This window comes from Acipenser ruthenus, chromosome 35, assembly GCF_902713425.1.
Source record: "Acipenser ruthenus chromosome 35, fAciRut3.2 maternal haplotype, whole genome shotgun sequence".
NCBI lineage: Eukaryota > Metazoa > Chordata > Actinopteri > Acipenseriformes > Acipenseridae > Acipenser > Acipenser ruthenus.
In genome coordinates, this window is record NC_081223.1 from 5,263,067 (window position 1) to 5,287,016 (window position 23,950).

Consider the following 23,950-nt stretch of genomic DNA (forward strand, 5'->3'; position numbering starts at 1 on the left):
CCTCTACACTGAAAGTGTATTTGGCCGCTATTTCGGCTTGCCATGTACGCATTGACGGGTTATCACCTGGTTGCCATTTCCTGGCATCTCAGTTCCTAAAGGGCGCAAGACGCTTGCGGCCTCAAGGTCGACCAGTTTACCGTCTTGGAGCCTTGATGTGGTACTAGAAGCCCTTACCAAGGCACCGTTCGAGCCTCTCCACATTGTGGATATGAAGTTCGCGTCTATTAAGACTGCGTTTTTGCTGTCAGTGGTATCAGCAAAACGTGTGGGCGAGTTACATGCACTCTCGGTGCATCCATCATGTACTCGTTTCGCAGGAGACGGTTCTAAGGTCTCCATGCGTCCAAATCTGGCCTTTTTACCCAAGGTCATATCCCCGTTTCACATGAACCAACCAGTCGAGTTGATGGCGTTCCATCCTCCTCCTTTTTCTTCCCCAGAGGAAGAGCGGTTACACATGCTCTGCCCTGTGCGGGCATTGAGGTGTTATATTGATCGCACAAAGACTGTGAGGCAAACAGAACAGCTGTTCATATGCCATGGTTCTAAAACTTTGGGTCAGCCGCTGTCTAAGCAACGCCTTTCTCATTGGATAGTGGATGCTATTCAGTTAGCATATGATACTATGGGCCTTCCGCCACCAGGGCAGTTGAAGGCACATTCCACTAGGGGTATGGCAACATCCTGGGCCCTCTTTAGAGGGGTGCCGATGTCTGACATTTGCGCTGCAGCCAGTTGGGTTACACCGCATACATTTACGAGGTTCTACCGGTTAAATGTACTGGAATCCTCTGCTCCGTCATTTGGAGCATCTGTGTTGCACTCTATGACACCTCAGGTTGCGGACGTCTAGAGTGGTTGACAATATGGTGTGACTATTCCACCTTGGGACAGGTGTCATTGCGAGCATAGACGCTGAGGCGCAGCTCCGCATATGTGTAGATGTACTGCCTACGCAGTTGCGTTATGACGTAAGGCTGTCCTACTGCCGAGAATCCTCCCTCGCGACGGCTTGGTGTGACAGGAATGGCTGAGTGGTGACGTCACGGCAGAAGAAGGGACAACAAAACAAAAAGGTATTGTGCAGTGGCGCGGGCGCCGTTTTATTTAATGAATCCAAAAATAAATAAAATATTCAAACAGAAAACAATCGCTCACAGAGCAAAATAAAAGGTTAAACAAAAACAAATCACGAACACAAAATCCAAAATAAATAAACCATAAACCATACAGGTCAGGCTGGGCAGTTGCTGTCACTGTTCCTGTATGCTATGCTTTAGTTTCGTTTTTAATCCTCTCGCTCTCTGTCTCTCTACTCCAAACACCCACCCTGAACTGGAGAGTTGCAGGCTTTTTATATTCAGGTGACCATCTCCCGATTAGCAACTAAATTAATCACTTAATTAATTCGGGAGATGGCCACCTTCTGCACGAGTTTTTTCATTACACCTGGCAGAGGACGAGCACCGATCTCGCCTCTGCCAGGACATGTTTTAAAAATAAACAAAACACGGCGCTACGCCGTCATAAATATAATACAATAAAACTAAATACAAAAGAAAAACACACTGCACAGGGGCGGAGGGGGAGACCCCGATCTAAAAATAAACAAACAATGTACAGGGCTGCTCGCCCTGTTACATATCCCCCTCCTTGTGCGAAGCACACATGGCCCCAACGGCCACCTCCCCCCTCAGTCTCAATGTCCTCGGAGAGGGGGAAGCAAGTTGCTTCTGGGGGGTGGCCATGGTGGAATCTCCAGCACCCCCCAATTCTTTGTGGCCGGCAGCTCCCTCTTCTGGGGCTCCCTCCACACTCTGTCCTGCCGCGAAATTGCGGCTGGGGGAGCTGGTCTCCTGACCTTCCCCCCCTTCTTCATAGCCGGCAGTTCCCCTCCGTGGGGCTCCGACCACACAATATCCTGCCGCGAAAGTGCGGCTGGGGGAGCTGGTCTCCTGACCTCCCCCCCTTTCTTGATGGCCGGCAGCTCCCCTCCGTGGGGCTCCGACCACACAATATCCTGCCGCGAAAGTGCGGCTGGGGGAGCTGGTCTCCTGACCTCCCCCCCTTTCTTGATGGCCGGCAGCTCCCCTCCATGGGGCTCCGACCACAGTGTAGGGACCCCAGGTGAAGCAGGATCCCTGGCGACCCCAGGCGACGGCCGCGGCAGCGGACCCTCGGGAGGCGACGGCAGCGGCAGCGGACCCTCGGGAGGCGACGGCAGCGGACCCTCGGGAGGCGACGGCAGCGGCAGCGGACCCTCGGGAGGCGACGGCAGCGGACCCTCGGGAGGCGACGGCAGCGGACCCTCGGGAGGCAACGCAGGACCGGCAGCAACCCTAGGAGACGCAAGGGAGACACAGGCGACCCAAGGCGATGCTGACGGCGGGAGGGGAGCCCCTGGCCATGAAGGCGGCAGCAGGAGCTCCACTTCTCCCAATGGTGGTGGTGGAGGTAGAGGTAGCTCCTTCTCCTCTCCTCCTGACAGTAAAGGCGGCAGGGGCTCCTCCTCTTCTGGCGGCCAAGGCGGCAGGGGCTTCTCCCCTTCTGGCAGCCAGGGCGGCAGGGGCTCCTCCCCTTCTGGCGGCCAAGGCGGCAGGGCTTCCTCCCCTTCAGGCGGCCAAGGCGGACGGGCTTCCTCCCCTTCAGGCGGCCAAGGCGGCAGGGCTTCCTCCCCTTCAGGCGGCCAAGGCGGCAGGGCTTCCTCCCCTTCAGGCGGCCAAGGCGGCAGGGCTTCCTCCCCTTCAGGCGGCCAAGGCGGCAGGGCTTCCTCCCCTTCAGGCTGCGAAGGCGGCCAAGGCGGCAGGGCTTCCTCCCCTTCAGGCTGCGAAGGCGGCAGGGCTTCCTCCCCTTCAGGCTGCGAAGGCGGCAGGGCTTCCTCCCCTTCAGGCTCCGAAGGCGGCAGGGCTTCCTCCCCTTCAGGCTCCGAAGGCGGCAGGGCTTCCTCCCCTTCAGGCTGCGAAGGCGGCAGGGCTTCCTCCCCTTCAGGCTGCGAAGGCGGCAGGGGCTCCTCCCCTTCTGGCAGCGAAGGCGGCTCCTCCCCTTCTGGCAGCGAAGGCGGCTCCTCCCCTTCTGGCAGCGAAGGCGGCTCCTCCCCTTCTGGCAGCGAAGGCGGCTCCTCCCCTTCTGGCAGCGAAGGCGGCAGGGGCGCCTCCCCTTCTGGCTGCAACAGGGAAACCAGCAGGCATGTTCCCTCTGCTGGCAGTGGTGGAAGCGGAACCAGCAGGCATGCTCCCTCTGCTGGTGGTGGTGGTGGTGGGAGCGACATGTCGTCCTCCCACGGAGACGGAGGTGGCACCAGCAGGTATGCTCCCTCTGCTGGTGGTGGGAGCGACACGTCGTCCTCCCACGACGGTGGAGGTGGAACCAGCAGGAATGCTCCCTCTGCTGGCGGAGGTGGGAGCGACACACAGTCCTCCCATGGAGACGGAGGTGGAACCAGCAGGAATGCTCCCTCTGCTGGCGGAGGTGGGAGCGACTCACAGTCCTCCCAGGGCGGTGGAGATGGCACCAGCAGGTATGCTCCCTCTGCTGGCGGAGGTGGGAGCGACTCACAGTCCTCCCACGGCGGTGGAGGGGGAACCAGCAGGTATGCTCCCTCTGCTGGTGGAGGTGGGAGCGGCTCACAGTCCTCCCACGGCGGTGGAGGTGGAACCAGCAGGTATGCTCCCTCTGCTGGTGGAGGTGGGAGCGGCTCACAGTCCTCCCACGGAGACGGAGGTAGCACCAGCAGGTATTCTCCCTCTGCTGGCGGAGGTGGGAGCGACTCACAGTCCTCCCATGGAGACAGAGGTGGCACCAGCAGGTATTCTCCCTCTGCTGGTGGTGGTGGGAGCGACTCACAGTCCTCCCATGGAGACAGAGGTGGCACCAGCAGGAACTCTCCCTCTGCTGGCAGGTACCTGGGCTGTGGACCTTCGGCCTTCCCCTTCTTGGGCCGTGGACGCACCGACTCCCCCCTCTTGGGCCGTGGATGCACCGACTCCCCCCTCTTGGGCCGTGGACGCACCGACTCCCCCCTCTTGGGCCGTGGACGCACCGACTCCCCCCTCTTGGGCGCAGGACGTTCGGGCTCCTCCCTTTTAGGCGCAGGACGTTCGGGCTCCTCCCTTTTAGGCGCAGGACATTCGGGCTCCTCCCACTCAGGCGCAGGACATTCGGGCTCCTCCCACTCAGGCGCAGGACATTCGGGCTCCTCCCATTCCAGGTCCGTGTTCCCTCTCTGCCTCCTTCTCCTCACCTTCCGCTCTCTCCCCTCTCGCTCCTGGTAGACCCAGTCGACCATCTGGGTCATCCTCTCCAAGGCCTCTATGAGCCCTGGATATCCTCTGGTGATGGCTTTTTCCTGAACTTCTGGCTCCAGCCTAACGAAGTCCAAGAGGATATCCAGGTTGCTGTCCCCCAGCAGATGTCTCCCCTCTGTTTTTAACCACAGCGGGGCGCTGGTGTCCCTCAGCCAGCTCTCATACCTCTCCATCCTTCTCTGGAGAGGTGGCCTCTGTGGAGCACTTTCCCTCCGGTAGTGCCTCACCTCCGTGAAGTGCAGGCACCACGAAGCTTCCTCCCACTTCTTTCCTCCCATCTTCCTTCCTCCTCTTCACTCCACACACAAAAACGAAAAAAAAAAAAAAACGAAAAAACCTGCAGTACCCTCTTCTGCCTGCGTCCTGGAGGCGCTGCGATCCCACGCAGGACACCATATGTGACAGGAATGGCTGAGTGGTGACGTCACGGCAGAAGAAGGGACAACAAAACAAAAAGGTATTGTGCAGTGGCGCGGGCGCCGTTTTATTTAATGAATCCAAAAATAAATAAAATATTCAAACAGAAAACAATCGCTCACAGAGCAAAATAAAAGGTTAAACAAAAACAAATCACGAACACAAAATCCAAAATAAATAAACCATAAACCATACAGGTCAGGCTGGGCAGTTGCTGTCACTGTTCCTGTATGCTATGCTTTAGTTTCGTTTTTAATCCTCTCGCTCTCTGTCTCTCTACTCCAAACACCCACCCTGAACTGGAGAGTTGCAGGCTTTTTATATTCAGGTGACCATCTCCCGATTAGCAACTAAATTAATCACTTAATTAATTCGGGAGATGGCCACCTTCTGCACGAGTTTTTTCATTACACCTGGCAGAGGACGAGCACCGATCTCGCCTCTGCCAGGACATGTTTTAAAAATAAACAAAACACGGCGCTACGCCGTCATAAATATAATACAATAAAACTAAATACAAAAGAAAAACACACTGCACAGGGGCGGAGGGGGAGACCCCGATCTAAAAATAAACAAACAATGTACAGGGCTGCTCGCCCTGTTACACTTGGGTACACTGTTCCCATACCTTGATGGTTATTCTCGACTTGAAAGGGAACGATAGGTTGCGGATACAACCCCGGTTGCCTGAAAGAGAAAATAACCATCAAGCCGCGAGGTCGCTCTGGAGGCCTTCACGGCCTGAAGGGCAAAAGAGGAAGTGACTCTTCGCGCGCTGCGTATAGTAAGTTCCCAGGGGGGCGGGCTTACACGGCAGCTTGCGCGGAGGCCTATCGGCAGCTTTGACATAAAGCTCAGCCAATCCCTACTGCCTGACGGCAATGTCCCATACCTTGATGGTTATTTTCTCTTTCAGGGAACCGGAGTTGCATCCGCAACCTATCGTTTTGGCCAAGTAGTTAAGGTGATGGACTTAAAAGATGTTAGAGTTTCCCCGCTCATGTTCACATCCTGCCGACTATGTGCCCCTTTTTTATGTTTTCTTTGTTAATTTTTAAAGGTCTGTTAAGCTTTAAGGCATCAATCATTACTTGCTGTACTTTAAGTTTCTTCAAAACTAGTATTTGTAGAGCTGTTTTCAATATAACATGCAAGGAAGTGTTAATATGACTTTATTACCCAACTATGTCATTGAAGACTGGCCAACATTAATTTGGGAGTCACTTTAATTTATTGTGCAGTATCAAATGAAACATAAAAAAATCACAATACAAGAAATCTCTGTTTGATCGCTATACAATCAATATGTTGTGTAGGCTAAATTGTTTAAATAAATGCACGGAAACATTCAAATCCAAACACGTTAAACAACGAAATAGTGCGGAATAGAAACAAAGAAGGCTTTGACCTCGACGTGATTTGAACACGCAACCTTCTGATCTGGAGTCAGACGCGCTACCGTTGCGCCACGAAGTCCGGGCATACTACATGCTTGTTATGCAATGCTAGAGTGCACAGCAAGCATGCCAAACGCATGGTAATGCCGATGCTGATACTTGGAAAACACTCGGTATCACCAGGGTTATAGGAAACAGCCGACTCGATACGTGTTCGTAGCCAGCAGGGCTATGAAGTTGTCGCAAGTGTGTTTGATTCTCAGCTTTAAAAGTAAAGAAAACATTAAACAACTAGTTCAAATCAGTAAAACTAGTATTTAACTAGGATTCTCTCAGCGTCTCTCCGTTGAATGCGCACTGGCACAAATGGGCTTTGATCGTCTAATTACGTGGCAGAATGCAAGATTTCCATTACACGAGAGTAGATGTTAAAACTTCATGCTGATTTGAACTGGCTGAAGTGTAATGCTGGCTCCAGGGATCAGCTTATTTTGCCTCCCTGGCGCATCAGCACACACAAAGGCTGCGATGCTGGCTCCGGGGATCAACCAAAGTGCGGCCTCCCCAGCGCATCAGCATGACAACCGTCTGGATTGAGCCAAGTAGGGTACATCTCTGGGGTTTTCAAGTGGGCACCTTCCATCCTCAGTGTTTCGTCGACTAGCCCACGACACCTCAAGAGGGCTCGACGGTGATTCTGGCGTCCCAGCATCACCCCCCTCCGTCCCCCACTCAACTCAGCCCAGCTTACTTACCTGTCCCCAGCCAGAATCTTTCCGTCTCAACCACAGCCAGTTGCTGCTCCTCTCTGCTGCTTCAGATAAGTTCTTCACTGTGCGACGCAACTCTTGGCCACTGAATCCGACGTCTCTGAGAAACCGGGTTGTAGAGTGTGCCACAAATCCTCGACAACCCACTTCCACTGGGTAAACCCGAACTCTCCATCCTCGCTGTTCCGCTTCAGTGGCTAGTTGAGCATACCGCAGTTTCTTCCTCTCATACGCCTCATCTACAGCGTCCTCCCATGGCACTGTTAACTCTACCAGGTGAACAAGGCGTGCTGATCCAGACCACAAGACAATATCTGGTCGAAGGTCAGTGGTGGCAATCTCAGGTGGAAAAATAAGCCGTTGACCAACATCTGCCAGCATATTCCAGTCTCTAGCAGCTTCCAGTTGTCCTGGGCGAGGATTGGTTTTAACACCTTTTCTTGGTGGTTGCTCTCCTGGGCGGAGGAATGTTGTCTTTTGTGTGTAATGTTTTGATGGAACAGGTGGCAACTTATTGGTCATGTTACGCTTGTCTTCCAATGCTAAGGCCAAACATCGCAGCACCTGGTCATGGCGCCAAGTAAACCATCCTTGGCTAAGAGCCACCTTACATCCTGTCAAAATGTGCCTTAATGTTGCAGGAGATGAACACAAAGGACATGAGGGATCCTCTCCTACCCAGAGGTTTAGGTTCTGTGGTGATGGGAGAACATCATATGTTGACCTGATGAGGAAACTGATCCTGCTCTGTTCCATTGACCATAGGTCTTGCCAGCCAATCTTGCGTTTTTCCACACTCTCCCATCTCATCCATTCTCCCTGTTTGGCCTGGGAAATGGACTTTATACACCTCATCCTCTCCTCCTGCTTTTGCACCTCGTTGACTACCAGCTTCCTCCTTTGAGCTGGGGCCGCCTTGTGCCATGTAGGAGGAGTTGAACTGAAACCAAGACCCCCTCTTCCATGCTGAACTTGCCCCATGATATCACCAATTCGAAGGGAAGCCTTTGCATCTTCCACAGCTTTCTTTGCCGCCCACTTTCTTCCAGTTTTCAACACAGGTGCTGCCTCCCTTACGCATTTATCGCGTGACTCTACTAATGTCATTTCCAGTCTGACCTTGGCGCACTTAAACTCCTCGGTTAGAGCAGAGACTGGTAGCTGCAGTATTCCTTTACCATAAAGTCCCACTCTGCTGAGGCAGCGTGTAACTCCCAACCATTTCCTGATGTATGAACTGATTAAAGCTTCCAGCTTCTCTACTGTTGTCAAAGAAACCTCGTACACAGTCAGTGGCCACAGCAACCTCGGCAGTAGACCAAACTGAAAGCACCAGTGTTTTAGTTTACCTGGTAGAGCGCAGCTGTCTATGCTCTTCAACCCTTCCACTGCTTGTTGTCTAACTTCTCCCACACGAACTGTGTCCTTTAGATCCCCGTCGTACCATCTCCCAAGACTCTTCACTGGCTTCTCAGACACTGTTGGTATTGCCTCACCATTAATGAAGAATGTTTTATCTACTACTTTGCCTTTAATTATAGAGATGCTCCTTGATTTAGTGGGCTTGAATTGCATTCGTGCCCATTCAATGTTATTGGTTAATTTGCCCAATAATCGATTAGTGCAGGCTACTGTTGTAGTCATGGTTGTCATGTCATCCATGTATGCTCGAATTGGTGGTAGTCGCATTCCAGAAGCCAAGCGCTCTCCTCCTACTACCCATTTTGATGCCCTAATGATTACTTCCATTGCCATGGTAAAAGCCAGTGGAGAAATGGTGCATCCTGCCATTATTCCAACCTCTAGGCATTGCCATGTAGTGCTGAATTCTGAAGTTGAACAACTGAATTGCAAATCTCCAAAATAGGCTTTCACTAAATTTGTTATTGTCATCGGTACACTGAAAAAATCAAATGCTGCCCAAAGTAGTTCATGTGGCACTGAACCATATGCATTAGCCAAATCCAAGAATGTCACATGGAGCTCCTTCCTCTCCTTTTTAGCTGATTGAATTTGTTGCCAGATCACATTGATGTGTTCTAAGCAACCTGGGAAACCTGGAATGCCCGCTTTTTGTATTGAAGTGCCAATGAAGCAGTTCTTTAATAGGTAAGCTGACAATCTCTGAGCAATAATGCTGAAGAAAATCTTGCCTTCTACATTTAATAGGGAAATGGGACGAAACTGACTGATGCTTGTAGAATCTTTTTCTTTAGGTATAAAGACTCCACCTGCTCGGCGCCATGCTCTTGGTACAACCTGTTTTTCCCATGCCACTTTCATCAATTTCCACAGAATTCGTAGAACTCCTGAAGCACTCTTGTACACTCTGTATGGAACTCCATTAGGCCCTGGAGATGATGAAGCCCTTGCTTTTTTCACAGCTTGCTCTATTTCTTTCCACTTAGGTGCACAGTCCTCCATTTGGTATTCTGGTGGATTGATAGGTGGGATGTCTGACGGAACTGACATAGGCTCCTGCCTTTTTGAATCTGTATGTGTTTCCTCCAAATATCTCTCCAGCTCAACCTTAGATGCTTTTAGTGTGCCATTCTTCTCACTGGTGAATAACTTCTTTACAAATTTGAATGGGTCTTTGTAAAAGTTCGCTCTCGCACGCTCCTTCTTTTTGTAGCGTTTCCGTAGGCGCTCAGCTCTGCACAATGTTGCAAGCTTATCTTTTATGACCCTTTGTAAGAGATTGAGTCCCTCCTTCTGACTTTGTTCTGCTCTTCTCCATTGGTTCCTCAGCTGTCTCCTTTCTCTAACTAAGCGTTCAATCTCCTGCTGCCGTCTAGACTTTCCAGGAATAGTTTGTACTTTTTCCTTCCTTTTTTCAACTCCAAACCTCTCACTTCCATATGCGTAGATGATGTCCCCAAATTTATCCAGCTTCTTTTCAACTGTTCCACTTAATCTTTCCAATGCAACGCAGAGATCTGTGTTTACTGTGTCCCATGCAGTTTTCTCACAAGCTCTTGGCCATTTAACTCCAGGCTTGTGCCCGTTGAGGTTCTTTTCTCTCTTATGCTGGTTTGTCTGACCGGGTTCACAAGGATCATTAGGTTCATCACTAACTGTGTCCATGCAAGTCCTCCTCACATCTATGACAGGGGTGCTGATATCCTGCGAACTGTGGTTTGCTTCCTGTCGCTGGATTTCATTCGACTGACTTGACTGACTTCGTAAGAAGTACTGATCAATGCGAGGCCCTTGTCCCTTCTCCCTCAAGCATTTCATTCTCCCTTGATGAATCTTCAAACCCCTGACCGTTGTCACCTTGCTCCAGCCGCAGACACAAACCTGGAGTTCCATGTCTTTGTTAACTGCAGATCTTGAACTAGTCTTTTGTGAAGTACTCTCCATACTCATATCCATTTCCGTTCCTAAGTCGTTAACCGTGTTGTCCAACGTTGAGTCATCTTCCGCCCCCGCTCTCGCAGACTCTAGGGGTATTTTTCTCTTTCATTTCTTAGAAGCCTTGGGCGGGTGTCTCCAGCATCCTGTAAGCACAGAGCTGGATACTGCCGACAAGGGTAGCTAACCCTTACCAGCCCCAATGGGGTCTCGTTCCTCCTGTCAGCTGTCTCTCCAGGCTGTCACAAGGTCTTTCCCTTGTTGCCAGCTGCACTATTCACAGCAGTCACTGGACGTATCCAGATCTTCATGATTTCCATGACACGAGAGTAGATGTTAAAACTTCATGCTGATTTGAACTCGGCTCTCGCCAAGATAAGCACCAACTAAGACGTAGCTTTACAGTAAACTAATGTGATCCATATGTGTCTCCCTCCATTTACGTTTCCTTCCATATGATGATGTAGATATCCTTCTGTCTGGTGTTAATGGCTGAAGTGTAATGCTGGCTCCAGGGATCAGCTTATTTTGCCTCCCTGGCGCATCAGCACACACAAAGGCTGCGATGCTGGCTCCGGGGATCAACCAAAGTGCGGCCTCCCCAGCGCATCAGCATGACAACCGTCTGGATTGAGCTAAGTAGGGTACATCTCTGGGGTTTTCAAGTGGGCACCTTCCATCCTCAGTGTTTCGTCGACTAGCCCACGACACCTCAAGAGGGCTCGACGGTGATTCTGGCGTCCCAGCATCACCCCCCTCCGTCCCCCACTCAACTCAGCCCAGCTTAATGTATTGGGTTAATTTACCAACAAAAGAAACATAAACAAACGTGTATGTATTTATTTGTGAATAAACTATCCTGCTTCTACGATGGGACCAGGGATCTTACATCGGCAATCTAATGACAGGCCAACCCCAGAGAGACATTGTCTTCTGTTAGCAAAATAGATTTTCTAAAATATTAACTGAAGGCAAGACTTTCTGTTATTACTTTTCAATTTAGTGTGTGTATTTTGTAAATGTTAAGGTGTAGAAACGGCAGGTATGCAGTTTACCTGACTCTACCCATAGAGGACCAATACATTTATTAAAACAAAAAAAAAAAATCTGAACACAAGGTGTGTTTATTTAATCTGATACCTTACATCTAGACTTAACTGTTACGGTTAACAAAATTAGAGTAAGTTATCATAACAATAGAGTTAAAAGAAAATTCAAATAACATGCCAGTTAAAAATGCGCCAAAAATGACAAAGTAGTCTCAGATTAGGACAATGGCACTTAACGGGTAAGAAACACATTTGCAGCAAAACCCTTGAAATCACCAGAGCCTTCCTCCTCCTGAATACTATGTAGGTGGGCGGGGACTGAAACCTCCCCCGGCTAGAAAGATTGGTCTCATACTGGTAGAAACTCAGAAAAAAGACAACATCAAGCCTACAATTGCTCAGTTGTTAAAATCAATAAGCAAATTTCAAATTGGTCATTGCTAATGCTAAAGCAATTTATGAACACTTTAAATACGGCTTGACTAATATAAAAATATAGTTATGTGATTTGCACTACGCAGGACAATATTGAGCTTAAATAAAAACATTACATCTGAAAATAACTTGTGCTTACCCCCACTTCCAAGGAAGCTGTCAACCTTTGTTTTCGACCTCATAACGTGTTAGAAAATGTAAACAGCAGTTGGAGAATACCGAAGTCGATCATCCTAGCATGTTAAACGAGGGCATTTCTCATGTAAGCTACTTCCACTAATAGATCGTTTATACTGTTCTCAATGGTCCGCATCCCAGCCTGAGACCACGATCCAGTGGCAGTCAGAGATGTTTTTCAAAGTAATATGTTATTTGAAATATTAAAACAATCTTTAGTTAAATAACACATGTTTCTACACAAAATATTTTTCAGTGACTTCGACAAGTAGCCAGTTTACAACAAAAATGCAATCTGTGTTAGGAACGCTATTTTAGTCCGATTTAAAATGGAAATTAAAATGGTATTGAGTGCTGACAAGAGTTTGGTATCAGCTGTTGATTTCCTTGAAACAATCTTTTATAGTAAAACGAACAAATTGATTCATTTAAAAAAAAAGTAAAAGTGAACTGTCAGAAGTGGGATTTGAACCCACGCCTCCATTCGGAGACCAGAACACACAATTCTTTGGAAAGACAGCGTCCTTGAGTGTGGCGCCTTAGACCACTCGGCCATTCTGACAAGCTGCGTTTGCTTTAGTAGAAAACCGCATTATTTCATTTCAGCAGAGACTAGGGTTGTCTATTGTATCAAGGCCCAATTGGGTTTATTACGCACATACTAACTTGCTCCATGAATGATGTAATGACAAGTGTAAAAAAGAAACAGATTGAAGCCAACCCACGAAAGTAAGATTCTTTATTTCAATATCGGTATTTCTTTAAAGGATGCACGCATTTTACAATAGCAATTGCTATATGACAATGACCAATAAGTAATTGTGTTGCAATACTTTATACAATGTGAACAGAATCAGACATTGCTCCGTTGCCTCGAAGAAACATCTACAATTTGTATTTAAAAAGGACGCCCAACGTGGGGTTCGAACCCACGACCCTGAGATTAAGAGTCTCATGCTCTACCGACTGAGCTAGCCGGGCTGTCGGGAGAAAGTTTCTTTCTTTGAGGTGGGGTGAGAGAGGAAGTACCGACAGGTGCGTGGGACCTGAGATTCGGTGTGCTGCTGCTGTAGATGAGTGTTCTGGAGACGCGCTGTTTCTGTGTCTGCGGTGTTACAGCCGTGTGAGTATATTCCAAAAGTAAAGTTTTGGATAATTCGAGAGCTAGTCTGTTGAATAAAGCTCTGAGACGTGTGGTTAAATCCAGGTCTCATCAATTTTGTTTTGTTAGATTAAAAGTGTTCCAGCAGCAGGTAAATGTCCCCACACCTTTTGGTTCTGTTTACTTATGCTACACCGCTGCTAAACCTGAACGTTGCTGCTAATTATCTTAACTAAACTTGTATTGTTGTTGAATTGCTCTAATATAGTTAAACCTGTAATGTTGCAGCTAACGTTCCCTAATACTGTTAAAACTTGTGTGTATTAACAATCTGGCTTTTGTTGTTGTACCCTTGCTGCGAAGAGCTGTTTCCAATCACCTAGCACTCTTAAAGAGAAGTGTAATCGCTGCTATATGTTGGTCTAATACCCCATGCTTTTAAAATGTGGCTATTGGCTGGCTTTATTCAATTTCCCCTCCTTGTTTTTAGTACAGCTTTAATACATTTTATTGTTAGTTATTTGAACTGATTTATGTGAATCATGGATCATTGTAATAAAGCTTTGTGAATTGTTATTCTGCCTTTGTCATTCTGTTGTCATTCCTATTCCAAACCTTTTAATTAATTTTTAGTAGTGTCGGTATTAGGACTCTCACTGGGTGTCACTGGGTGTGGCTGCTACAATCCCATATAGAATGCGACAAAACAGGTCGCCCTCCTTCATATAAACAGAAAAAGAATAATTACACGCACACACGAGTTGATTTACTGCAGCGTCAGACATCGGAGGTTCCCTTTCAAGTCGAAAATTACCATCAACATGAGATATTGCCGTCAGGCAGCACCGGTAGGCTGAGCTTTTATAGCAAAGCTGCCGATAGGCCCCCACGCCAGCTGCAGTGTAAGCCCGCCCCCCTGGGAGCTTACTTAACTGCGCGCGCGGGGATGCACTTCCTCTTTTGTCTTCAGCCTTGGTACAGTAGGTAATAGATAATAGAGCTTGTTAACTGATTGTACTCGATAAGCTTTACGCTTGAGAAGCTGGTTAATTACCCCTTCTCTGAGTTTATTTCAGTTATTGTGTTATTTAGGATTATATATATTTTCTTGTTAATATATATTTTTCCTTTCGCTTTGCCTTAGGCCACGCGCATTATTGCAGCCTCGGTCTTGCTTAGGCTAGACCGCGTGTGTGTGTGTGTGTGCGTGCAGCCTGCATTGCAGTCTCCCCCCCCACCGCGGCGCGTTCTACCGCCACGTGGCTGCTATTGAGTATAGCCCCACTGTTCTTACTCTATACGTAGTGTCTGCTGCAGCGTCCAAACAAATAAAAAAAAAAAAAAAAAGTTTTTTTCCCATACAGTATAAGGAAGACGACCACCAAGTGCATTAACTGTTGCCCTTATAAGCAGCACAACACCTTGTCTTTCGAGACTCAGACACAGTACTAGAGCACATAGCGTCTCCGCTTTGCGGGTCAGCTGACGTGGATCGTCTGGTGCAGTACACGCGCTCCGGCGCTTTCGGTGTCAGCGCTTAGGCGCCTGGTGTAGCGCTTCGGCGCCTAGTGCTTGGGCTCAGTGCACGCAACGCACCTGTGCACGCACCTCGACGCTCGGTGCTCGGTGCCTCGGTGCACGCACCTCGACGCTTGGTGCTCGGTGCAAACACCTCGACGCTCGGTGCTCGGTGCCTCGGTGCACGCACCTCGACGCTCGGTGCTCGGTGCCTCGGTGCACGCACCTCGACGCTCGGTGCCTCGGTGCACGCACCTCGACGCTCGGTGCTCGGTGCACGCACCTCGACGCTCGGTGCTCGGTGCCTCGGTGCACGCACCTCGACGCTCGGTGCTCGGTGCCTCGGTGCACGCACCTCGACGCTCGGTGCTCGGTGCACGCACCTCGACGCTCGGTGCTCGGTGCACGCACCTCGACGCTCGGTGCTCGGTGCCTCGGTGCACGCACCTCGACGCTCGGTGCTCGGTGCCTCGGTGCACGCACCTCGACGCTCGGTGCTCGGTGCACGCACCTCGGCGCTCGGTGCCTCGGTGCACGCGCCTCGACGCTCGGTGCTCGGTGCCTTGGTGCACGCACCTCCACGCTCGGTGCCTCAGTGCACGTACCTCGACGCTCGGTGCTCGGTGCCTCGGTGCACGCACCTCGGCGCTCGGTGCTCGGTGCACGCACCTTTGGTGCACGCACCTCGACGCTCGGTGCCTTAGTGCACGCACTTGACGATTGTCTTTCAGTGCTTGGTGCACGCGCCTCAACGCACCTTAAAGCTGTTCGCTTGGTGCTCAGTACTTAACGCTCGGCGCTCCTATTACTGGCACGGTACGCTTCGGCATACAACGTGCTGCACCATGTCATTTCACCGCTGTGTCACCTGTGGGACGAAGTTACCAGCTAATGACCCGCATGAGGACTGCGTGTCCTGTCTGGGGCCGGAGCATGCGGCATCTGCTTTGGCAGACAAAGCCTTTTGCACGTTATGTGCAAGCTTTCAGACGCGCACTCTGCGTCGTAGGGCGAGGAGAGCAGTCGGGGATCGCTCCCCTTCATCTGGGTCGTCACACAACCTTTCCGCCCCGCAGCCTTCTTTGGCTTCCCCGCCAGCGAAGCTGCCTTTTTCCAGGAGTTCACCTTCCCAGGTTACCCCTGGTCAACGATCTCCTGACGTTAGGCGTAAGAGAGACCGCTCCCACAGCCTTTCTGTAATGCTATTGTTATTATTGATTTCTTAGCAGACGCCCTTATCCAGGGCGACTTACAATTGTTACAAGATATCACATTATTTTTACATACAATTACCCATTTATACAGTTGGGTTTTTACTGGAGCAATCTAGGTAAAGTACCTTGCTCAAGGGTACAGCAGCAGTGTCCCCACCGGGGATTGAACCCACAACCCTCCGGTCAAGAGTCCAGAGCCCTAACCACTACTCCACACTGCTGCCCCAGGAGGCCCTTCTCCTCGCGGCGAACGCCCCCGTCAGATCTCGAGATCCCGCTCTAGATCGCCCCGAAGGAGAGGACGTTCCCGTTCTCCTTGTCGCGACAGGCGAGGTGGTGTAACTGAGCTCACTAATAAGATGTCTCAGTTTATGGACCTTATGATGGGGCAGCAATCGCTGCTCATGTCCCTTGCCACAGCTCGGGCCGCAGAGGAGCCAGTCAGACCGGCTGTCAATCAGCCGATCGTCCTACCACAACCCCTGTCCGTTCCAGTTGCGCAACAGGACGCATGGGACGTGGATGCTATCTCTCGAGATGCATCAGAGGGTGAGCCTCTCCACGGAGAGGATAGTGTGGAGGCAGAGCTCACGTCCCACCACTCAGAGTCTGAGATGGAGGTAGGCGCAGATGACTCTTTATGGTCCCTAGTAGAGCGGGCGACTCGCCACCTGGGCTTAGAATGGCCTGTCACTGAAGAACCTAGGCGCTCTCTTTTTGAGTCGCCTTTGGCACAGGGCCAGCAGTCTAGGACGCTTTCGGCCTTCCCAGACTTTGTTAAGGAGGTGCAGTCCACTTGGGGGACTCCAGCCTCCGCCCCGGCAACCTCGCGTAAGGCGGCTGCCTTTACCATGCAAGGTGCGAGTGAAGCGGGTCTGGCGTCATTTCCGCCAGTTGGCTCTGCGTTCGCAGCGTTGGTGAAGTCACCAACACTCTCTTGGTTGGTGAAAGACCCCACCTGCCCTAACAAGCAGTGCAGGATCACTGAGGTGCACCTCAAGAGGGGCTATTCGGCGGCTACAGAGGCAGTTAGGCTGTCCAATCTGGCAAGCCTCCTTTCAGTTTATCAGGCTGCGCTAATAAAGGATCTCCCAGACTACCCTTCGGTGTCTCTGGGAGCGGAGTTGGGGCTAGTTGCCCAGCTGCTGGTCAAGCTATCCCAGCTTAACTCGCGGGCCCAGGGCAGGAGCATCGCGTCTCTGGTGGTGGCCAGACGACAGCTCTGGCTCTCGCAGGCGAGAGTCCAGGAGCATGACAAAGCTCCCATGTTGGATGCCCCAATTACACCGGGGCACACATTTGGCCCAGCGGTGGAAGAGATGCTGCAAAGCTCAGCTAAGGCTAGAGAGGGATCACAGCAGTTGGCTACGATATGGCCGCGTAGGCCTTTCCAGGTCAAACGCCCACAAGAACATCAGTGGCGTAGAACACCACCGCAACACCAGCCGCGTCCAGGGGGTACTAAGACCTCCCCGGCAGATACAGCAGCGCGTGGCCAAATCCCAAGGGGACGACCGCAGCGCACAGGGTGGCGACCTAGAGGAGGCGGCAGACCACGCCCTCGTGGCTCTGGCCAGGCCCCTCCTGAGCGAGCGAAGCCTAAGCAGCCCTGAGAAAACCAGGCAGCCATTAACCCAACCCTATACTGTTCCACAGCTTCTGTTTTGGCAACAATGCACCAGCGATATCTGGGTGCGCAAAACTATACTCACCGGGTACACCCTTCAGTTCCGGTTAAACCCCCCCCCCCTTCAGGGGGGTGGTGGTAACTGTGGTGAAGGACGTGGTTCAGTCCTCAGCTCTGAATGTGGAAATATAGGCATTGCTCAGGAAGCGTGCCATTCAACTAGCAGACCCTGCTCTGACTGACCAGGGGTTCTACTCCAAATACTTCCTTGTGCCAAAGAAGGACGGCGGGCTCCGCCCTATTCTAGACCTGCGTGTACTGAACAAATACCTATGGGTGTTGTCGTTCAAGATGCTCACGCACAGGCACATTGTCCAGTCTGTCCGGCAGGGCGACTGGTTTACCACCATAGATCTGACAGATGCGTACTTTCATGTTCCCATCTGTCCGGGTCACAGGGAGTATCTACGATTCGCATTCCAGAGCAGGGTCTACGAGTTTTGCGTCCTGCCATTCGGCCTGTCTCTAGCTCCTCGAACCTTTTCGAAGTGTATGGACGCCATTTTAGCTCCTTTGCAGGCTCAAGGCGTCCGACTGCTGAACTATCTGGACGACTGGCTCGTCTGCGCGCAGTCAAAGGAGCAGCTGGCACAGCACACAGTGATGGTTACAGACCATCTTCAGCGGCTAGGTCTGAAGGTCAATCCAGACATGAGCCGCCTCGTGCCCAGCCAACAGACCGAGTTTTTGGGTCTGCATCTGGACTCAGTGTCCATGGAAGCGACCCTATCGACACAAAGAGTTGCCTCATTAGAGCGGTGTCTCTCCCTATTCAGGTTGAGAGAAACAGTCAGCATGGAGCTCTGTCAGCGCATGCTGGGGTTGATGGCTGCCGCCTCGCAAGCCCTTCCTTTGGGCTTACTACACCAGAGACCTCTGCAGGCCTGGTTCAATGCCTTCGCGTTGCACCCGCGGAGAGACAAGCACCGCAGGTTGAGGGTATCCCGAACCTGCTGGGAAGCATTACGCTGGTGGAAAGTTCAGTCGAACATCCGCCAGGGAGTGCGCTTGGGTCCCATCTTCCGAAGGGAAGTTATCACAACCGACGCTTCCAACCAAGGTTGGGGAGCAGTCTGGAACGGGACAGGGACCCGTGGAGTGTGGTCAGGACCCTGGAGGTCAGCCCACATCAACGCTCTGGAACTCAGAGCAGTGGACCTCGCCCTTCGGCACTTCTTGCCAGTGCTTCTAGACAAGCACGTGTTAGTGCGGTCAGACAACACCACAGTAGTGGCGTATATCAATCGCCAGGGCGGATTGCGGTCCCCCAGTCTTCACCGGATGGTAACGCGGATGTTGCTCTGGGCTCAACCGCATTTAGCCTCTCTGCGTGCAGTTCATCTGCCGGGCAGAATGGCGTCTTCACCCTCGGGTGGTAGAGCGCATCTGGGAATGGTTCGGCACAGCGCAAGTCGATCTCTTCGCTTCGCGAGAGACCACGCACTGTCCCCTATGGTTCTCGGTGAAGGACCTCGACAGCCCCCTGGGGGTGGATGCACTGGCTCTCGAATGGCCGCCAGGGCTCCTGTATGCCTTTCCACCGATTCCGATGCTCCCCGCCTTCTTGGAGAAGGTCAGGGTAGAGCGAGCGACAGTGATTCTGATCGCTCCTCGGTGGCCTCGGAGAATATGGTTCCCGAGTCTAGTGCAATTACTGCACGGTTGCCCGAGGGAGCTCCCTCTGTGAGCAGACCTGTTGTCCCAAGCTCAAGGAGAGCTTTGGCATCCAAACCACAAACTCATGCAGTTATGGGTTTGGCCCCTGAGCGGGAGCGCCTGTCAGCCTTAGGGCTTTCGACTGCAGTTATATCGACCATCCAGAGTGCGAGAGCGCCCTCTACTAGGTCGCAGTATGCGTATAAGTGGCAGTTGTTTCAGAGTTGGTGTCTGGCTGAGAGCCACGACCCAGTCTCCTGTCCTATGGCAGTAATATTGCAGTTTCTGCAGAAACTGCTGGATGAAGGGAAATCTCCTTCTACACTTAAAATGTATTTAGCCGCCATTTCGGCTTGTCATGTACGCATTGACGGTTTATCACCTGGTTGCCATTTTTGGCATCTCAGTTTCTGAAAGGCGCAAGACGCTTGCGGCCTCCAAGAACGACCAGTTTACCGTCGTGGAGCCTTGATGTGGTTCTAGAAGCCCTTACCAAGGCACCGTTTGAGCCTCTCCACAGCGTGGATATGAAGCTCATATCTATTAAGACTGCATTTTTGCTGGCTGTGGTATCAGCAAAACGCGTGAGCGAGTTCCATGCACTTTCAGTGCATCCTTCTTGTACTCGTTTTGCAGGAGACAGTTCTAAGGTCTCCATGCGCCCTAATCCGGCCTTTTTACCAAGGGTTATATCCCCGTTCCACATGAACCAGTCAGTCGAGTTGATGGCGTTACATCCTCCTCCTTTTTCTTCCCCAGAGGAAGAGCGGTTACACATGCTCTGCCCCGTGAGGGCATTGAGGTGTTATATTGACCGTACAAAGACTGTGAGGCAGACAGAACAGTTGTTCATATGCCATGGTTGTAGATCTTTGGGTCAGCCGCTGTCTAAACAGCGCCTTTCCCACTGGATAGTGGATGCTATTAAATTAGCGTATGAATCTGCAGGCCTTCCACCACCAGGGCAGTTGAAGGCACATTCCACTAGGGGTATGGCGACATCCTGGGCCCTCTTTCGAGGGGTGCCGGTGTCTGATATTTGCGCGGCAGCCAGTTGGGCTACGCCGGATACTTTCATGAGGTTTTACAGGTTAAATGTACTGGATTCCTTTGCTCCACTGTTTGGAGCATCTGTTTTACACTCTACGACGCCTCAGGATGCGGACGTATAGAGTGGTTGATAGCATGGTGTTGACTGTTCCACCTTTAAGACAGGTGTCATTACGAGCATAGACGCTGAGGCGCAGCTCCGCATATGCCTAGATGTACTGCCTACGCAGTTGCGTTATGACGTAAGTCTGTCCTACTGCCGAGAATCCTCCCTCGCGACAGCAAGGGTACACTGTATCCCATGTTGATGGTTATTTTCGACTTGAAAGGGAACGATAGGTTGCGGACGCAACCCCGGTTCCCTGAAAGAGAAAACAACCATCAAGCTGCGAGGTCGCTCCGGTAGCCTTCACGGCCTGAAGAGCAAAAGAGGATGTGCATCCCCGCGCGCGCAGTTAAGTAAGCTCCCAGGGGGGCGGGCTTACACTGCAGCTGGCGTGGGGGCCTATCGGCAGCTTTGCTATAAAAGCTCAGCCTACCGGTGCTGCCTGACGGCAATATCTCATGTTGATGGTTATTTTCTCTTTCAGGGAACCGGGGTTGCGTCCGCAACCTATCGTTCAGCAGTGTACTGCAATGTTGTAAAAAGACGTGTGTAATTCAGGATGGTTGAGCGAGCTATGGCGCTGCGTTCAGATCACAGTTACCCTGGAAGCGTGGGTTCGAATTCCATTTCTGACAGCTCTGTTTGTTCATTAACCACTCAGCCACGGCTACATGCTCTCACGGTTTTCCATGAAAACAGCCGTATTATTGTCAAAAGAAGCAAACGACACCCGCAGTAATGCTGTAAATGGCAGTATAGGCTAAATAATGAACCCAAGTCAAATGCCTTTGTTGAAACTCTGTCAGATTTGTACAAGTCAAGCACACGTGGGAAATAATAATACAATATCCTTTCTGCCAACGTTCATAATAATGAATACATCCTTATTTCAAAATACGTAGCTATTTAACTGATCTTTTCAAAACACCCATACACAAAAGCCTTATTTCTACTGAAAAACTAACTTGCTTCATGGCTGCTGCTACAGCACCCGGGCACGTTGTGCCCAGCGTTAGCGGACATAGAAGATAAGAAGACCTACAAAATATCACGCGCTGCAGTTTTTCAGTCCGGGGATTATTACAAATTAGCAGACTGTGCATTAAAATACACATGCATGGTGGGCGTCTCTGTTACAAAGAATTGTCACACTTTGTATTTATCTCCATAATGCGCCGGGACAAAATACGCAGATACTTTAAAATTTTTTGGAGAATGCGGGCATCGATCCCGCTACTTCTCGCATGCTAAGCGAGCGCTCTACCACTTGAGCTAATTCCCCTTTAATGGTGCTAGGGATTCTCATAGGCTTCATCGCAGCTTGATACGAGCAAATCAGATTGTCAGTTGTTTTTTATTTTTATTTTGGCAATGTAGTCTGTGATTGCAAATTTAAAAAAATAATTTAATTAACTAAATAGCAAATATTTCGACTAGAGGTATGTTTTCAATTTCTTTAAAAAGTAGTCTCAGCTCGTTTATTCAGTCGCTTAGAAATCCACAATCTGTGTCCCGATGCAGCAGCGCTGTGTGCTGTGGCTCGAGCTTGTTTGACGAGGCAGACAATGCAAAAATGCCAATACTTGCTTTTGTATCACGCGACAAACTTAAGGTATGCTTTAACGGCTTGGCTGTCTCGAGTTAGTTTGTATTGTTAATGTAACACCTCGTTGTTGCCCAGTCATTGTTTCATATGAAGTAGAGCTTGCCAGTTGGGGGCGACGGTCTGCTAATAAAAGTTAAGACTATATTTGCAAGGATCATTTCTAGAATGAAACACGTTTTGAAGGGATTGGTCTCGGTATCCACAAGGAGGAGCGGCAGTGTTTTCTTCTGAGTACCGAGCTGACAATGTGTGTTGTTATCGGGAACCTACTCGCTGCAAGGAATGACCACTTCAATCTTCAGTCGGGGGTTGCTGAAGGAAGGGGACACATTTTGAGTGTGTATCTCATTCCGGTAGAAACGTAGAAAAAAGAAACCATCAAGCCCACAATTGTTCAGTTGTTTAAATCAATAACCACATTTAAATTGATCATTGCTAATGTCAAAACAATTTAAGAACACTTTAAATAGGGCTTGACTAATATAAAAATACAGCAATGTCTTTTGCACTACGCAGGACTAGATTGAGTTTAAAATAGACATTACATCTGAAAATAACTTGTGCTTACCCCCACTTACAAGGAAGCTGTCAACCTTTGTATTCGTCCTCATAACGTGTTAGAAAATGTAAACAGCAGTTGGAGAATAGCGAAGTCGATCATCCTAGCATGTTAAACGAGGGCATTTCTCATGTAAGCTACTTCCACTAATAGATCGTTTGTACTGTTCTCAATGGTCCGCATCCCAGCCTGAGACCACGATCCAGTGGCAGTCAGAGATGTTTTTCAAAGTAATGTGTTATTTGAAATATTAAAACAATCTTTAGTTAAATAACACATGTTTCTACACAAAATATTTTTCAGTGACTTCAACAAGTAGCCAGTTTACAGCAAAAATGCAATCTGTGTTAGAACGCTATTTTAGTCCGATTTAAAATGGAAATTAAAATGGTATTGAGTGCTGACAAGAGTTTGGTATCAGCTGTTGATTTCCTTGAAACAATCTTGTATAGTAAAATGAACATATTTATTCATTTAAAAAATAAGTAAAAGTGAACTGTCAGAAGTGGGATTTGAACCCACGCCTCCATTCGGAGACCAGAACACACAATTCTTTGGAAAGACAGCGTCCTTGAGTCTGGCGCCTTAGACCACTCGGCCATTCTGACAAGCTGCGTTTGCTTTAGTAGAAAACCGCATTATTTCATTTCAGCACAGACTAGGGTTGTCTATTGTATCAAGGCCCGATTGGGTTTATTACGCACATACAAACTTGCTCCATGAATGATGTAATGACAAGTGTAAAAAAAGAAACAGATTGAAGCCAACCCACGAAAGTAAGATTCTTTATTTCAATATCGGTATAGCTTTAAAGGATGCACGCATTTTACAATAGCAATTGCTATATGACAATGACCAATAAGTAATTGTGTTGCAATACTTTATACAATGTGAACAGAATCAGACATTGCTCCGTTGCCTCGAAGAAACATCTACAATTTGTATTTAAAAAGGACACCCAACGTGGGGCTCGAACCCACGACCCTGAGATTAAGAGTCTCATGCTCTACCGACTGAGCTAGCCGGGCTGTCGGAAGAAAGTTTCTTTCTTTGAGGCGTTGTGAGAGAGGAAGTACCGACAGGTGCGTGGGACCTGAGATTCGGTGTGCTGCTGCTGTAGATGAGTGTTCTGGAGACGCGCTGTGTCTGTGTCTGCGGTGTTACAGCCGTGTGAGTATATTCCAAAAGTAAAGTGTTGGATAATTCGAGAGCTAGTCTGTTGAATAAAGCTCTGAGACATGTGGTTAAATCCCGGTCTCATCAATTTTGTTTTGTTAGATTAAAAGTGTTCCAGCAGCAGGTAAATGTCCCCACACCTTTTGGTTCTGTTTACTTATGCTACACCGCTGCTAAACCTGAACGTTGCTGCTAATTATCTTAACTAAACTTGTATTGTTGTTGAATTGCTCTAATATAGTTAAACCTGTAATGTTGCAGCTAACGTTCCCTAATACTGTTAAAACTTGTGTGTATTAACAATCTGGCTTTTGTTGTTGTACCCTTGCTGCGAAGAGCTGTTTCCAATCACCTAGCACTCTTAAAG

General features: G+C 49.8%; 6 non-coding genes across 6 annotated transcripts; 1 reads left to right on the top strand and 5 right to left on the bottom strand.

Annotated features, from left to right (window-relative positions):
- Positions 1–6,128: 6,128 nt before the first annotated feature.
- Positions 6,129–6,200, bottom strand: trnaw-cca (transfer RNA tryptophan (anticodon CCA)). Its single transcript has one exon. It is a non-coding gene; the product is annotated as a tRNA-Trp (tRNA).
- Positions 6,201–12,360: 6,160 nt separating this feature from the next.
- Positions 12,361–12,471, bottom strand: trnal-caa (transfer RNA leucine (anticodon CAA)). Its single transcript has 2 exons — positions 12,434–12,471; positions 12,361–12,406 (listed from the first exon to the last, which is right to left on the bottom strand). It is a non-coding gene; the product is annotated as a tRNA-Leu (tRNA).
- A 346-nt stretch (positions 12,472–12,817) lies between these two features.
- On the bottom strand, positions 12,818–12,890 carry trnak-cuu (transfer RNA lysine (anticodon CUU)). Its single transcript has one exon. It is a non-coding gene; the product is annotated as a tRNA-Lys (tRNA).
- A 9,093-nt stretch (positions 12,891–21,983) lies between these two features.
- Positions 21,984–22,189, top strand: LOC131705510 (small nucleolar RNA U3). The gene has a single exon (XR_009310463.1). It is a non-coding gene; the product is annotated as a small nucleolar RNA U3 (small nucleolar RNA).
- Positions 22,190–22,904: 715 nt separating this feature from the next.
- trnal-caa (transfer RNA leucine (anticodon CAA)) lies at positions 22,905–23,015 on the bottom strand. Its single transcript has 2 exons — positions 22,978–23,015; positions 22,905–22,950 (listed from the first exon to the last, which is right to left on the bottom strand). It is a non-coding gene; the product is annotated as a tRNA-Leu (tRNA).
- A 347-nt stretch (positions 23,016–23,362) lies between these two features.
- On the bottom strand, positions 23,363–23,435 carry trnak-cuu (transfer RNA lysine (anticodon CUU)). The gene has a single exon. It is a non-coding gene; the product is annotated as a tRNA-Lys (tRNA).
- Positions 23,436–23,950: the final 515 nt, after the last annotated feature.